The 6000-nt window shown below is 30.7% G+C and overlaps 1 non-coding gene across 1 annotated transcript; it reads left to right on the top strand.

The window, feature by feature from the left end:
• The first annotated feature begins 415 nt into the window (after window positions 1-415).
• On the top strand, window positions 416-575 carry LOC129053523 (U1 spliceosomal RNA). The gene has a single exon (XR_008518312.1). It is a non-coding gene; the product is annotated as a U1 spliceosomal RNA (small nuclear RNA).
• Window positions 576-6000: the final 5425 nt, after the last annotated feature.

Genomic DNA, 6000 nt, shown 5'->3' with positions numbered 1-6000 from the left:
AAACTTGTTCTGAATGACACATATTAGGCAGTAAAATATTAGCTACTACTACATATTATAAATTATTTTCTTCTGCTTATTTTTAAAGATCATAGTGCACATGATAAAATTCCAGAAGACCGAGAATGGCTGTTATATACAATAGAACACTGTAAGAGTCACTATCAAAAATGAGTATATCAGTGCATAAAATGTATGGTAGGTTTATTTAGCAGTCATTTCATTGTTTATCATAGTGTTTTTTCTTACAATTTTGTAGAAGCCTCTGTCAGAATTAAGAACTCTTTTAGAAAAGAATAATCATGGATGATTGAAATTAACATTTTAAGCTGATACTGAAAATTATTCTGAATTCTATTACATTTATATTTGTATTTTCTTTCGAAGGCTAATGGAAGTCTTAAAAAGAAAATGGATACTTCCCTGCCAGGGGAGACACCATGATCACGAAGGTGGCTTTCCCAAGGCAAGGCGGATCTATTGCACTCTAGATGGGCTGACCCATGAAATTTCCCCAAATGTGGGAAACTCAACTGCATAATTTGTGGAAGTGAAGGATTGTGTTTGTGCTTTCACATGGGAAAAAAAAAGAAAGAAAATTGAGTCATTTAGTGTATGTAGAAAATTGAAAGGGAACCATATACTGGAAAGAATTAAATATGCCTACAAAAATTGTTGTCCTCCAGTAAAAAACAATAAAACATCAAATTGTTATTTATTAGAAAAATCAAATAGTGCTAGGATGACACTTGCAAATGCTTGAGAACTTTGTCTAGATGAGGTGGCTGGGGGAAGACCCCAAAGTTCAGCAACTATATCTGGGAGAAAGAGAAGTAATTTTTAAATGTGTAAGCCAATGTTTATGTATTAATATTGCCCTTAAAAATATTTATTTTGTGAAATGATTAGCAATGGTTTGTTTGTTCTTAAAAAGTAATTTCCTTTTGGAAGCAGCTTGTGTGAAATGGGCTAAAAACTATGTAGCTAAAATAATTCAGAATTTTTCCCTAAATTATAAATCATTTGCAGGAATTGTAAAGATGTTATAGCTGTCAGCTTTCTTGCATTTCTTAAAAGTTTATTCTAACGAAGAAAATAAAATATAAGTTATAAAGTTACTTTTATAATCAAATTGTCAATCTTTTTAAATATTTAGAATTTGGAGCCAGTTGACCATGATGTTTTAGATGGGCATAAGACCTCTCCAACAGAAGATGCTCCATTATATCCTCATTCAACAGGCTCTATGTATCAGCAGGTTAAATAATAATAATAATAATTTTCTTTTTCAAAACTCATTTTGATGATTTACTTATATGGTCTTCAATTATTATTTTATTACATATTTTGTAACTTATCAGCTGTGACTGCAAATTAAAAAAAAAATTTCTAGGACAGCTATGGCAAGATGATCGGAGGAAGAATAGTTTAAGTGGGATCATGTTTTATTTTACCCTTGTGATATTTTCTTTGTAATTAGGTGCTACCTTGTCCTAGTTCATAAAAATGTGTGATATTTCAATAAGAGCATAATTTATTTAGTCTTTCTCAAAATCCAGTGGCAGTAAAACTTAACGATTTTACCAGCTTTAATATGAAATTTACTGTAAAGAACAAATACTGACCAAAAATATAAATAAAATCCATTCATGAGCACTTCTAAGTTAAAAAAAAAAAAATCGTGTTAAAATATTCTGGGAAGACTAGCCACAATGTGAGTAATGCAGTTTTCTTTTCTCTTTTCTCTTTTCTTCCCTCTTTTCTCTTTTCTCCCCTTCCATTCTCTTTCCATTTCTTTTCCTTCCTACATTCCTTCCTTCCTTTCTTTATTTCTTTCCTTTCTTTCTCCCTTTCTTCTTTTCTTTCATTTGTTCTTTTGATAGAGTTTCACTCTTGTTGCCTAGGCTGAAGTGCAATGTTTGTGATCTTGGCTCACTACAACTTCCACCCCCCGAGTTCAAGTGATTCTCCTGTTTCATCCTCCGAAGTAGCTGAGATTACAGGCATGCATCTGGCTAATTTTGTATTTTTGGTAGAGACAGTGTTTCACTGTGTTAGGGTGTTCTGGATCTCCTGAGTTCACAATCCACCCACCTCCGCCTCGGTCTCTCAAAGTCCTGGGATTACAGGTGGTGAGTCATTGCACCCGGCCAGGTTAATCATTTAAAGCTTGTCTTGTGCTGTAACATTTAGCATGACTTCCCATCAAGTTCATGTAGCCAAGGGATGGAATTACCTAAATTACAACAGTTGCCCAGAATAACAGCTGTATTGCTCAGAAACCTTATTTTTTATCACCAGAAAAAATATAAAATGGTGAAAAATGTAAAAACAATAAGATTTTAATTCTACACATTCTTCACATTTAATGTTTGATAGTTTAATTTCTTGTTGAGATAAAGAATATGGATAGATTTTAATAGAAATTCTAAAATATTAAAACCAATATGCACAATTTTCATATGTCACAATGTGTGAAGCATAGTAGATTATATATTTGTGCTTGGAGCACTTTTGTGGTAGAATTTATTAAGTGATGCCTCTAAAATTTGGTTTCATCTTATTCCAGTGAAGTGCATATTATCAGAATCCACAGTACGTTGAAGCACCATTGTGCCAAGATTTCTGACTGCTTTGCTAGCCAGTCAAAATTTTCCTTGAAAGCAGTAAGTCTCCTAGTGTATTTCTATATTATTTTAAAGCTTTTGTTGTTAGATATAGGGTTTACTGAAGATATAATCGCCTTCTAATTTTAAATAATTCATATAATTTTTTATTTGATGTAATATCTCAACACCCATTGTTGGAAACAATAGGATATGAAGTGTGTTGTGTAGCTTGAGGAACAGCAATTTGTTTGTTCAAATTGGTTGGAATATACTATGTTTTTATCTTTTTATAGTAGATAAGCAGTAGCATCAACCACTATGAATGCAAAATGCAGTCTACCTTAGTCAAGACTTATAAATACACCATTAGGGCTACTGGTGTTGGTACATTGTAATCCAACTATGTTATGGCCCTTCCTAGTTGGCCTATTGTTATTTGCAGTCTATGTTTCTCTTCTGGCCTAGACTTAGATTTTGGAATTTCTGTTCCTTAGAGAGTGTAAGAGAAATATGTGTAGATTAATTTTATCTCTGTATTACTGTTGCATCTCTATAAGTTTGCTACCTCAAGTGAATGCATCATGTTTTCCTGGTTCTAATCACCTCCCAATCATCCTGGAGAGGATTCTTCAAATGGAAATCAACATGTCCTTCTTTAATGCACCCCTTAAATTATTACTGACATATTTGTGTAAACAGCTTTCCACATCTAAACTTCTAGTTATTTTGAAATCTATAACAAATTATTCATACCTATATTCTCCCTCCTATACAATCAAACTTTAGAACCTATTCCTTCTAACTGTATTTTTTACCCATCAACTAACTCACTTATTTGTTTGCTCAATATCTTTCACAGTCTATAATAATCTGTCATTCTATTTTCTACCTCCGTGAGATCATCTTTGTTATTTCTCACATATAAATAAAAAGATGCAATCTTTGTCTTTATATTTCCTGGCTAATTTCACTTAACATAATGTCCTTTATATGAAGCCTTTTTCTGAGTATTGTTTAGTCAATTTATTGAGGTTTTTATGAAACTGAAATAATCACTTTCATAAAGTTTACCTTAACTGTTACCAAAATTCCTTGGGTACATAGGACTGTAGTTTGGAAACAGCTAAATGAACAAAGATGTCTTGAGGCTGTCTTAGGACATTAATATTGTACTCTTTTCTATCTCTTATCTTACTTAGCTTTGGTTTGTCTTCAAATTAATAAAACTATTCTAGTAAATTATCTTGGGTACCAACATTAAAGCCAAAAGAAATCAGTAATGCACTAATTTAACTTTATAAATACAAGGAAAGATGTTACAACAAATACCAAATGTTACTGAATAAAGTGATATACTGTTTGGGCTCCTAATTTTCAAAGCACTTAATTTATTTATTAATTTTTATGATTATTGCTTATTTCAAACATGGACTATTATAACTGAGTTCACAGAAAAGTTATTATAAAAGAGTAATAAAATAATAATATACACTGGATGTAATACAGTAAAGTTTGGTCAAGTGGGCATTAGTAAAGACAAGTGAGTCCTCTGCCATGAGTAACTTTGGGGGAATAAGTACAGATTGGGGAGTAAGTTACATAGTCTTTCTAGGATTCAGAATTTTCTTTTGAGAATAATGCATTTTCCAAATTACATAAGATTATTTACATGATTAAATCAGAATTACTAACACTCAATAAATATGCCTATTAACCATAGTTGTGGAAGGAAGGGGAGCATAGACAGAAGCTCCAAAACTCAAAAGATGTTTGTAGCCATAAATCAAAATACTGTTTGTTTACAAGTATCTAAGAAATTTCTGTAAGCTTTTAATTGTGTCTTAGGTTTGTGACAAAGAAAGAAACAATACCTATGTCCTGCCTTGGAGAAGCTGATTGCATAGAAAAAGAAACAAGGCAGATATATGTTCCACAGAATGTTGCCAAGACAACATAAAGCAAAAGCAACCAAGTACAAAGGTGAGATATCTAATTTGCAATTTTATTTTCTGTCTGTTTCATTTGCTTCTTGCTGGTATGATTAACCAACACTATATGTGTTAAATTCAACACCCTAGGAGTCATAAGGGCTATAGTACCGGAACTTACATTACAATTTTTCTTCCCATAGTGGCTGTTAAGGAAGTATTAGTGAACATCCCATATGAAGACTCTACTAAAAGTAAAGCTACCACGACTACGATGCTTGGATGATATAATTTACTGGATCTAGCAAAGAGAAAGAAAGTGTGTGTTTTGTAATCCTATATATGATAAGTGCTGAGAAACTAGTAGCCAAAAGACAAACTATTTCTGCCCACTGAAAGGAAAAAGAGAAGAAATTGTAGAACCATTTACTACAGTTATAATATTCTATTTTTTAAATTTAGTTTCTATCAATATCTGTACAGAAAAGTAAAAAAAAAAATAACAATAATAAAGATCTCGAGTATAAACATTACCAAAATTTAGGTATCCCATATTCTCTTATTTGGAGATGTATCCTAAATAGGTGACCTACCACTATGATCTAACTTTTTTACCGCTTTATATTCAAATGAATATCTTTCATAGGCAGTTTGATAATAATCCTTAACTAATATTTTTTACAAGTTCACATGACATAATTTGAAGAAGAAATTTGTTTCTTTAGCAGAAAAAGCTCTCATTTGAGAAAAATATAGAGAGAATTTTAGAAAAAGCACAGCTTATGAAAGAGATAACATAAATATGTCAGTCATAGTATCTCAGAGATTTTAGCCATATTATGAAGAAGATCTTCCTGCATAATTCTTTTAAAGTACAGTAATTTCTGAGAGAAAAACAGTAGCTGCTATCAGAATCTTCAAAGTAATAAAAATTAATAATTAGAATTTACCTAACCGTTCTGCTTCTCATCTTTGAAAAAATCATTGTCTATATTTTGACCTATGCATTCAATTGCAAGAATACTGTTTCTGGTGGAAACTATATATATACATAAATTATATATATATAATATATAGTTTATACTATATATAATATAGTATATAATATATAATATATAATAATATAATATATTATATAATATATAATATATAATTAATACTATATATAGATTTATATAAAATATATGGATTTACATAATAATATATTTTATAATATATAATTATATATTATAAAATATATTATATATAATGTATATATAATATATATAATATAGTATATGTGGCTGTTGGATCACAGAATTCATGTGACAAGTAGCACCAGTATTTTTGAGTCCCACAAGTTTTTCTGGTGGGTGAGATCTAACAGAGAGCAGATATTCCCACTCAAAAAGTGCTGACAACCTGAGATAAGAAGAAAAAATAATGCTTGTAGTATGAAAATGATTCTGTCCACTTTTCTTTTC

This window comes from Pongo abelii, chromosome Y (assembly GCF_028885655.2).
Source record: "Pongo abelii isolate AG06213 chromosome Y, NHGRI_mPonAbe1-v2.0_pri, whole genome shotgun sequence".
Lineage (NCBI taxonomy): Eukaryota > Metazoa > Chordata > Mammalia > Primates > Hominidae > Pongo > Pongo abelii.
The sequence above is the reverse complement of the archived record's forward strand: the minus strand, read 5'-3'. Positions and strand labels throughout refer to the sequence as shown.